This window comes from Mastomys coucha, unplaced genomic scaffold (genome assembly GCF_008632895.1).
Source record: "Mastomys coucha isolate ucsf_1 unplaced genomic scaffold, UCSF_Mcou_1 pScaffold22, whole genome shotgun sequence".
Taxonomy (NCBI): Eukaryota; Metazoa; Chordata; class Mammalia; order Rodentia; family Muridae; genus Mastomys; species Mastomys coucha.
Window position 1 is genome coordinate 129,193,303 of NW_022196905.1, and position 11,481 is coordinate 129,204,783.

The following is an 11,481-nucleotide window of genomic DNA, read 5'->3' on the forward strand; positions in this document are numbered from 1 at the left end:
GGGTAGCCAGAGATACACCCATGTTATAAGAAGGGTAAGTAGCTAAGGGGAGGGAAGCCCATGGGCTGGAGAGAGTTTTGGGTAGGGGAGGTGAGAAAGGCAGGATGCTATAGCATAGAGGCATGGGCTTTGATATGCAACCACAGGGAGCCATTTGTAAGGGAAATGGCTCCTTATGGTAAATGGGACCTGGTCTCACAAGTTCCCCCAGGAATGGGGGTGTTAATTTCTGGATATCTGACAGCCCGAGATTTATCAAAGACCAACAATTCCATCCAAATAGAGTCATTGTGGTAGGGCAGCCTGGAATCCCAGAACTTACAGTTGAGGCAGAAGGATCATAAGCACTAGACCAACTGATACACACACTGAGTTGTAGGCCAGCCTGAGCTATAAAGTGGGACTGTCTCAAAGTCCCACACTTCCTGAGAAACACAACTAGGTGGCTGACCATGGGTCATTACAGGATGTGGGTATTAGGTTTGGGTCCCTTGAATCTGGAGAGACTGAGGGACATCTGCTGTCATATGAAGCCAGGGCATGGTCCAGATCTGGAGATACAGGTTTAGCAGTGTCATGAAGGTTCTCAGGGCCTGCAGCTCTATCCTGCAACACCAGGAACATCCAGGAGAGAACTACTGGGAAGTCATCCTGCCCAGCTCCATCATGTGCCATCTTCTCTAGAAGGAGGCCGGCCTAGCCCATTCTGCTCAGAGGAAAGTAAGCTGCCAGCAGATGGGGCAGAGGCAGGGGCTTTGTTTGGGTCAGGGGCACACTAGTCTCCAGTGGGTATGTGGCCTCTGTGGGTACTTATTCTCACCCTTGGAGTATTGTCAGGATATGAGGAATATCTGTGGAAGAATTTTCAGTGGTAGGAAATTGAGAGAGGGATAAAGGAAAGCTCTTCCTGAGACCAGGGAAACCCAGCTAGGTGGCAGGCCACAGAAAGCTGGCTGGGTGGAGACATGAGGATTCACTTTCTTTTTTTTTTTTTTCTCGAGACAGGGTTTCTCTGTATAGCTCTGGCTGTCCTGGAACTCACTCTGTAGACCAGGCTGGCCTCAAACTCAGAAATCCGCGTGCCTCTACCTCCCAAGTGCTGGGATTAAAAGCATGTGCCACCACCACCCAGCCAGGATTCTCTTTCAAGCTGCAAAGTGTTAGCATTAGAAATGTCTACTGGAGCCGGGCGGTGGTGGCACATGTCTTTAATCCCAGCACTTGGGAGGCAGAGGTAGAAAGATTTCTGAGTTCGAGGCCAGCCTGGTCTACAAAGTGAGTTCCAGGACAGCCAGGGCTACACAGAGAAACCTTGTCTTGGAAAAACAAAAAACAAAACAAAACAAAACAAAGAGAAATGTCTACTGGCTTGCTGTTTGAGCTTAGTGTAAAGATGGGAAGGCAGGGTGTGGAGGATAACTGGTTGTGCTGGGAAAGAAAGGCAGAACAGCAGGCAGCATTCCTGAAGAATGGCCAGACAAGGGACCAGGGCCAGTGACAGCAATGTGAAGGGATATTCAAGTTGGCAATGAGCCCTTGGGGGGCAGGGTGAGTGCTTGTGAAAGACCCTGCCATGTATATTCTGCTGGGAACTGAACAGCTGGGAGGCATCTGAGAGGGAGGAGGGGTACTTCAGCTTTAGCCTCAAGAGGAAGCACTGGGCACTGGGGGAGACTCTAGGGCTCCAGCAGGAAGACTAATTGGCTTTCAGTTTTCAATTAACTTGCCTGGTCACAGCTTCCCACAGAGAGGTGTCAAGTGTGCTCCTTGTCCAGGTGCATGGAGAATCTGTGGCTCTAGTAAACAGACCCTATTCCCACTCCTGCTGCTCTCTGCAAATGGCTCCCTCTGCCCGACCCATGGACTTCAGGAGCTGAGCCCAATTCACACAATAAATTGTAATGCTAGGACAAGAATGTGTTTTATTTACCACAAAAACAATTGTAACATAATTCTCTTCAAAAAACCCAACAGAATATACAAAGCTTTTCTATCTGTACTGACCCACTGACATCAGCAGTTGGAAAGGAGGTGGGGGTGAGGCTGGGAGCTAAGTCAAGAACATGAACACACACACACAACCTGCTTTTCCAAGCAGTTCTCTGCTTTAGGGGACTACCCTTTGCTACTGTGTATGAACCTGGAGAAACAGTCTGTCAGGGCTGGCAGGGTGTCTGTCTTCCAGGGGTGGCAGGAGCAGTCTGCAGTGGGGAGCTCCACCCATCCCTAGCCACATTACGATGGAAGAGTCCAGTCTTGCTTGCAGGAGCTGAGACCCTAGGAATGGAACAGAGTGTGAGGCACGTGCCAAGACCTGCAGTCTCAGAAGAAAGCAGCTATCAGGAAGGCCAGGATGTGGTGGTATCACACACAAGCAGAGAGGAAGCCAGGCCCCAGGTGGTTCTGTGGTCCAGGGAACAGGCATAGTTCCCTGATGGGTAACACAGGGAACACACTTAAGTATGGCCTCCTTGATGGCTTCAGGAAACCAGAACCATGAACACAGAAATAACAACAAAATATATAGGCCCTAACCTCAGAATATCAGGTCAAAAATTTTTCTACATGAGGCTGCAAGTGGTTGGATTTTTTCTTTCTGTTTAAAAATGTATTTTTATTTTATGTGTACAGGTGTTTTGCCTGTGTATGTCTGTGCAGCATGTGCATACAGGACCTGCAAAGTCCAGATCTCTTTGAGCAGGCAATTGGGAGCTGTCATGTGGGTGCTGGGAATTGAACAAGGAAAGAGCAACCAGTGCTCTTAAGCACTGAGCCATCTCTAACTCTCAATTTCTTTTCTTGGTGGGTGGAGCCTGGGGTCAAACTTAAGGGTTCTTTAGAGTCACAGAAGTTATGATAGTCTTGATGTAGTAAGGAATTTATTGCAGACTTACAATCTGTAGTCCAGCTCCCAACAATCCACTCCCAACAATGGTCAGCAGCAGCTATGAATGGAAGTCTGAGGATCCAGCAGTTGCTCAGTCCCACAAGGCAAGCAATTTAAAAAAGAGCGAGCTTTCCTTCTTCCTTATATAGGTCTCCAGCAAAAGGTGTGGCCCAGGTTAAAGGTGTTACCACACCCTTAACCCCAGGTGACCCCGAATGAACTCGTAGATCTTTCTATCTCAATCCTCTGGGATTCGTAGCCACTACACCTCCAGATCTCCATGCCAAGATTCAGGTCGGAAACTTGTTATCTCTCAGCCTCCAGATTAGGGCCAGGTGAGCCCTCCAATTCTGGATTGCAGTTCATTTCAGATACAGTCAAGTTGACAACCAGGAATAGCCACTACAGGGCCATTCCTAAGGACTGTCCAACTTGGGCTGTGTTTTCTTTTTTGAGACAGGTTTGTAAGATGTAGACCAGGCTGGCCTTCAATGTACAGAGATTCACTTGCCTCTGCCTCCCAAGTGCTGGGATTAAAGGACCGTTCCACCATGCCTACTCTTGCCTTGGCTCTTGACCCAGGCTGTCTCCTCAGCTGGCCTGCTACTCAATGATCACCTGGCTTTTCTACATGGGCTCTTAGGCTGTTTGTTAAGGCTGAGTATCTAAAGTGCTGATGCAGGTAGTTCTTCAAGGCATTTGTTATTTTCAACTGTTTTTCAAGGAGTACATGCATTTAAAAAAAAGATTATTTATTTTACATGAGTACGCTGTAGCTGTTTTCAGACACACCATAAAAGGGCATCGGATCCCATTACAGATGGTTGTAAGCCACCATGTGGTTGCTGGGAATTGAACCCAAGACCTCTGAAAGAGTAGTCAGTGCTCTTAACTGCTGAACCATCTCTCCAGCCCCCATATGTGTCTTTAAACTATTTCAAGATGGAACGGTGCCCCTAAGGCCACCCATGGGAGCCACTTTTCATGGGTTCTACAACTCCCTCCCATGGTCTGAGCCTCTCACAATGTCAATATCCACACTAAAGGTATAGGATAACTTCTCCATGATCACTAACCTTCCTTTGCACAACGGTGGGGGGCAGAGGCCCAGGCTCCCCTCCTTCTGCACAGTATGGAAGGCACTGAGCTGGCATACAGACACAGTTGTCTGAAGCTGCTGCACACTGCCTGTCTTGGCTGGGTCTGAAAGCCTTTCATTAGCAAGTGTCCTAACAAGCAGTTGCTTAGGGAAAGTAACTGTGTTCAGAGAAGCTGCTGCCTGCACAGAGGCACAGCACATTTATTCCTGCCACACCAGAGCAACTGCGTAAACCATAATGAGTCAAATGGGGAAGAAGTGAGAAATGGGTCTTTGTGCTAGAAGGTACTTAGTAAAACTTTTGATATAAAGCCCTTAGTGAAATTTCTTTAAATTGGTGTTGAAAAGAATGTTTGAACTCAAAGCCAGCACCATGGTCAATGTCAGAAGGGCAATGGCTCCACTGTAGGACCAGAAGATAGGCCTGTAGTTTCATCCATCACCACTGATCAGGGAGGCAAGTGTGGGAAAATCCTGCTAATTAAGGCCCAAGCCCACCCCTGACTGAGTAGCTTCTGGAGCTCAGCATGTAATGGAAGACTCCCTTCATTGGCAGGGTTTCTCCTTCTCTCTGATCTTGTCTGGGGAATTCAAACCCCTACACATGCCTCTACCTGAGGAATGTCATGTAGCCTTAGATTGCAGAATTAACTTTGTTTCTCCACATAAAAACCTGTTTAGCTAGAACCTGAGATGCTAAAATGCTTCCCCATGCTAAAGAAGCATTTTGGTACCCAAAGCCTTCTGTCTTTGCCCATCTTGGATGTTTCTATTCCTCATCCCCCATATTAGATATGGCTTGAATAACCCCAGAGAAAATTGATCTGACTCCCCACAGCTGGTCCTGGTGTGATCATTTACCACACATACTCACAAGGCTTCTGAACCCATTGGTCCTCTCCGCTCCCATTGCCCATTTGGACCAATATCGGCCTATGATCCCCAAGGGCAGAGAGAGTGAGACAAGTTTTGAATAAAACAAGGATGTTAACTTGGAGGAGGAGAGAGCCATCCCAGCTCAGGGTGCAGATGTCCAATACATCCTGCAAAGCTGCTGACATAATACAGCGACTGACAACTCTCAGGTAGCTAAAGCTAGAGGCCTGGAGACAGATCAGTGGACAGTGTTTACCTCATAAGCATAAGGACCTGTTTGATCCTGAGCACCAAGACATAACGCCCCCAGTCGTCCCCCCCCCTCCCGTGCCCCACTGCCTACAAAGACCAAACAACAAACAACCATCACAGTGCAGGTCCATGGTACATATACATTTATAATCCCAGAGTTGGGGAGGTGCGGAAGGATGGACTGCCTGAGACTGGCTGAGCAGCAGCCTAGCAAATTGATAACTCCAGGTTCAGTGACATACTTTGTCTTAAAAAAATAAGGCAGATGTGGGGTATGATGGCACAACTCTTTAATCCTAGTACTTGGGAGACAGAGACAGGTGGATCTCTGAGTTCTAGGCTAGTCTGGGCTACAGAGTGAGACCACATTTCAAAGACAAAACAAAACTGATGGTTTAAATGAGAACATCCACATGTAGGCCCAGAGGTTTGAGGACTTGGTCCTTAGTGGGTGGCATTATTTGGGAGGTTGAAGAGGTGTGGCCTTGCAGGAGAAAGTATGTTAATGAGGATGAGCTTTGAGGTTTCAAAGCCATGAGCCATTTCCAGTTCACTCTCTTTACTCCCTGCTTACAGTTTAAGAGGTGAGTTCTCAGCTGTTGTAGTTGCCATGCCTGCTGGCTACCACACTGCTATGATGGTGATGGATTCTTACCTCTCAGGAACAAGCCCAAATAAACCCTTCCTTCTTGGTCATGATCTTTTTTTAAAAATTTATTATATATGTATATGAGTACACTGTAGCTGTCTTCTGACACAGCAGAAGAGAGCATCAGATCCCATTACAGATAGTTGTGAGTCACCATGTGGTTGCTGGGATTTGAACTCAGGACCTCTGGAAGAGCAGCCAGTGCTCTTAAGTACTGAGCCATCTCTCCAGCCCCCTTGGTCATGATTCTTATCACAATAACAGAATCCAGACTAATAAACAGAACAGAAGTGGCAAAGGTTGCAGAGGTGAACACCGCAGAAGACAGCTATAGAACCGCATCTCTGACAGACACCAAGGAGATAGGATGGCCAATGGGAAGGCAGAAGAGACGCTCAGGGTTTGGAACACTTGCTTGCAACCATGAGAACAAGAGTACAAGTCTCAGAAACATACAAGATTTACACTGTTTTGTTTTAAAGACATCCTTCACGTTCTTCATATAGAAGCTCCATAAGGGATCCCATTACTCCCACACAGGCCTTTTCTCCCGCAGTGTACATACATACTTTATGGTACTTGTAGCTGGATTTTTCCTACTTTGTAGATTCTTTCTTCCACCCTTCTCCACCCTTTTTCTTTCACCTTCCAACCTCCTATCACTAGATGAGAAAAGAATAGAGGGGAAAGGACAGAGATCTCTAAATAAAGTTGAGAGACAGTGAATTATCATTAGAGTACTTCCTGCTGATGAAGTTTCTTGGAGCAAGTTTGATCTTCACTGTTAAGATATCTAATTACTATTTCTTCCTCCCTCCTTTTTCTCTTCCTCCTCCTTTTTTTTTTTTGAGCATGACTACTTAACCAACAATAATCAAGAACAAACAACCTACTAACAACCCTCTTCTAGGGCCCTAGTATTTATATACTCTAAGAAGTCCTCAGAATTCCAAACATCACACAACTGTAGAAATTGCAGGTGGCAAAATCATGCCCGTGCTAGGGCACGAGGTAAATCAATCTGAAACAGCCCTATATCCCCTACCTAGGATTAAAACAAAACATATTCCTGTAATATTTTTATGTTTTTAAAGAAATCAAAATTCTCACTACAGAGAGTAGCCATTTTTGCCCTGTGGAGCAAAAACATCACACACAGTAGAGTCCTGTCTCTTTTCATCATCATCAGCTGCTGCTTACTCCTTTTATCAAGTAGCCAAAGCTCTATGAAAATGATTTCAATTATCACAGATTTAAAGCTCAACAACTGTCTAGACTGTCAGTCCTGGGCCACCCTCCCAAGGAGTCAATCTCCATGGTCCTCGTCCCAATGATCTTTGGCAAATGGATGTAATCCACATAAACTCTTTTGGTTGTTTTAAGTCTGTTCATGTTTGCACTGGTGCCTCTACATACTTTTTCTCTCTTCTATGGCTGACACACGAGTCTGCGCAAGCTGTTCGCAGACACTGCTTTCTCTGTAACAGGAGTCCCCAAACAGATGGAAACAAACAGTGGTCCTGCCTAGATATGTAAAACTTTTATTCCTTTTGCCAACTTGGGAAATTCATGTCTCCCATGGCATTCCCATAAGCCTCAACACAAGCCATAATTATAATTTATTACTCAAAAATCAAATAAATAAGCAAAAAAAAAATGGAAAAGGGATTGACTGCTCAAGAGTAACTTGCTAAAGCAGCTTATATTTTACATTTTTATAAATTGTTCATCCCAATTTCCATTAACACCTGTAGAAAAACATAATAATCAAAAAGCTGAATTCAAACCAAAGCCTTTATATAAACTCCCTCAATATTGAGGGAGTTCCACTTATTAATCAGAGCTGAGACCCTGCACCTGTGCTTTCTCCTAAAGCCATAGGGCCTGGCGCTAGAAGACAAGGAGGGCTCCTCTGGATCTCAACCCTGACACCTGGGATGAGTTGCTGAAAGAGACAACATAAATCTAAACATAAACATCAACAACTTCAACCTCCAACTACCTTCAAACCTGGGGAGACATCACACACTCAAGCAATGCAGCTCAACATAGCCTGGAGAACCCTGAAAAACACCCTGCAACCCATTCTTACACACATCATTAACAAGCTAGGTGTTGCTGGGCGGTGGTGGCACATGCCTTTAATCCCAGCACTTGGGAGGCAGAGGCAGGCGAATTTCTGAGTTTGAGGCCAGCCTGGTCTACAGAGTGAGTTCCAGGACAGCCAGGACTACACAGAGAAACCCTGTCTTAAGAAAAAAACCAAAAAAAAAACCAAACCAAAACAAAACAAACAAAAAAACAAAAAACAAAACAAAACAACCTAGGTATGTCGGGCTGGCAGCAACCACATGGTGGCTCATAACCACCCATAATGAAATCTGATGCACTCTTCTGGTGATCTGAAGACAGCTACAGTGTACTCATTTATAATAATAAATAAACCTTAAAAACAAACAAACAAACAAACAAACAAACAAACAAGCTGGGTGTCCTGTGCACACCAGATCTGAGCAGGGTAGAGACAAGAGGGACCATACGGCTCTCTAACTTCCAGGCTCACTGACAAAACAAGAGCCCTGGGTTCAGGGAAAGACTCTGCCTCAAAGCAAAGGACAGAGAAAGATGGAGGACAAGCAGCACTCCCCATGTCTCTGCTTACATGTGTACATGTACCCACACAGAGACATGTGCATATATAAATTAAATAATCACATCTTTTTGTTGTTTTCCCTTTTCTATAATAATTGAATCTTTAAAAAACCACAAAAGGACATTATGGTCATACTCATGGCATGGAAATATGAGGTGGTTCTCATGTGTTGACTTACAAATATCCAAAATATACTTACAAATATTCTAGTATATGATGTATCTGTAGAGAAAACAAATACACAATTAACATTTACAAAGGTCACTAGGAACATCAGAGCTGGTTGCCTCTGTGGGGTGGGCAGCTCAGGGCTTGGGAAGACTTCCCGTCCTTTTTTAGAATGTTGGTTCAATATTAAACATATTGAACCCAAAACTAGATGTCAAAGACATTGAGTGAGTGCATGGTGGCAACACGACAGTTCCTTTACCTTTAGGAAGAAGGCATGGAGAACGGTTTAGTGATCACCAAGAGAGCAGAGAGACAGCTTTTGTCTGCTCTGTGTCAGATGCCTTAGATTCAGTGTTCCTGTCACACCAGGCCTTTTGTGTGGCTCAATGCATTGACTTTACAAACTGGAACTGATAAGAAGTATCATCTTAGCCTGACAGAGAAGGAGTCAGAAGAGAATCGCTCCTGTTTCACTGTGAAAACCCAGTGTGCACAATCACAGAGGTGAGTGTTTGCCGCCAGAGACCCACAAGACAATGGAAGTGACACAGCCTGGTCCGAGGGCAGACTCCAGCTGAACCTGTGAATACTAAGCAAGCTGTTTCCCACGGCCTCTGAAAAAGGCACAGGCCAGTGTGAAACAGAAACTGGATGGAGTGATACCATCAGTGTCCACAGTTGTCACCCACACAATGAGCAGTAATCGAAGAAGAGCGTGAACTCGTAACAGAGACAGGATGGAGAAGGCAGGCAGTGCTGCCACCTCCAGTGTGGGCTGCAGACCTGGGATATTTACAGCACATGGAACCTGAGAACAAAGAGCTGAGGATCAGGGCTAGGAGGCAGAATTCAGTTCCCATGGTGGCTGCCCTTCCAGCACTTCCCTATGGTTCTGTGACAGTCACTCAGACAGATGTGAACTTCATTAATGAGAAGCTTCTGGAACCACTGAAGGTCAGTCTTTTGAAAACATAATGATGCTGGATATGATGGTGTATGCTGTAATCTGAACACTTTCGAGGCTGAGGCAGGATCACAGGTTTAAGGGTAACCTGGACTATATGGCAAGACACTGTATCCAAAAAATGTACCCCACAGATGAAAGCTGCTCCAAAGACCTGGTGGAGAGATGCAAGGCTGGGGTGGCCACATGGGGAAATCATCTGCCACTAAGCATGAGGACCTGAGTTTGACTCCCAAGTACCCTACCCACATAAACACTTAGACATATGACACTCCTGCAATTTCAGTGTTGGAGCCCAGAGACAGGCAAGTCCCTGGGGCTCAGAGGCCAGCCAATCTAGCCATCAGTGAGCTCCAGCTTCAGTGAGAAACATTGTCTCAAAAAATAAAGTGTAGAGTCACTGAGAAAGATACTTGACACATGCACCCACTCAACACACACCACAGATTCAGACCTTCCATGAGGCTGCAACCAGCTCTTCCCTGAAATGCCTTACACCTGAACAAAACTAGCACCTTGGGCATCCCTCATCATCTCAGTGGAGGAGATGGAGCCCATCACTGATACTGTGCTCTGGCCAGATGGTCCTGAAGTTGACCCTCCCTCCCTGCCAGGTCTCCTCCACTTGTCTCTCCAGCATGATCGAGCATTTTCTGATGTCACTTTTGAACCTCACTTGTTGATCCTCTGGGCCCTCTGCCCTCCTTTGGTGCTATGCATCAGCATGGGTCACCAAGACCCTAGCCTCCTCTTCTATGTCAGGCATCAGCCTGGGGATGGTTGAAACATTCTTTACATGGTTCAGTGTCACAAGCAAACATCTGCTACCCCCACTCACAGCATCATCCTACCACATTTCTTCCAGAGCTGAAGCTTAAGGTCCAACTTCCACAGGGCACTTTCAAAACAAAAGTCACACCATCTAATGTGTTATTAGTTACCATCTTCACATTCTCATGCTTACATCTTAAGAAGACCCCACTGCTGGGACCCATAGCCAGCTGCAGTCACATGGTGACCTACCCTGGGGTCAGAAACAACAACCCCAAGGGCCTCTGATCTCTGGGTTGCCATCTCTGGGAGGGACCCAGAGCTGTGCATTGGGCATGTCCTGCCTTCAGGATATGGTCCCAATCGTGCCAGCTCAAGTGTTCACCATTCTCTCCACACCAGGCAGTCTGTCCTTTGTTCCCACCATGCCACCTGCCACTATCACCTTGGTCCTTTCTAGCCATTTGACTTCAATCCTCCCTCAACAGTGTCCAACCCAGGAGTGGCAGCATTTAATTAGCCTGTGATATTACTTATAACACTCAACTTTAACACTGTGCGTGCATATGTGTGTGTACATGCACATGTGCATGCACCAGATGGTAGTGGTGGTGCATGCCTTTAATCCCAGCATTCTGGAAGCAGAGGTAGGTAGATATCTGAGTCTGAGGCCAGCCTGGTCCTCACCTGCCTTCTCTAGTCTCTTCCCCCCTTAGACTCAGAAATTTCATTAAAGCTCACTGTCTTATAGCAAACAGCTTGACCTTAGTATAGCTCAGTGGCCAGAAAAGGGCACACTCAATTTCCAAGTGATTTGAGATTGTAAAAACTTCTGCAACTGTACAAGCCCATGATGATCCCCAAAGTCTCTCAACTCTAAGCTTTCTCTACTCTCTACTCTTGACAATCACGTACCTCTATGCTATCTTTACTCTCTACTCTCAAAAAAACAAAACAAAACAAAACAAAACAAAAAAAACCTTAAGACCATTGTGTAAGCTCTCTACTACATCTTAGAATTAGTAAATTTATGGGGTGTAGTTAAAAAAATCTATAACAAAAAGCTTAAAACTTATAACAAAAGGACTGACAGATTTGCTACAGAGTACTGTGTAGGTAACTTGGAACCAATTCTTGGGTTGTTTTTTTTTTTTTTTTT

At 45.6% G+C, this 11,481-nt stretch overlaps 1 protein-coding gene across 4 annotated transcripts in view; it reads right to left on the reverse strand.

Moving 5' to 3' along the window:
* The window catches only part of Fkbp6 (FKBP prolyl isomerase 6), a 93,157-nt gene that overhangs the window by 18,426 nt on the left and 63,250 nt on the right, over window positions 1–11,481 (reverse strand). For 3 of the 4 annotated variants that reach the window (XM_031338200.1, XM_031338198.1, XM_031338201.1), the window contains one exon: window positions 1,903–2,277. The exons of the other annotated variant lie outside the window; for it this stretch is intronic. The gene's annotated coding sequence lies outside the window, so the exon portion shown is untranslated. Of the gene's footprint in view, window positions 1–1,902; window positions 2,278–11,481 lie in introns of those variants that run through there. 4 annotated transcript variants of the gene reach the window in all.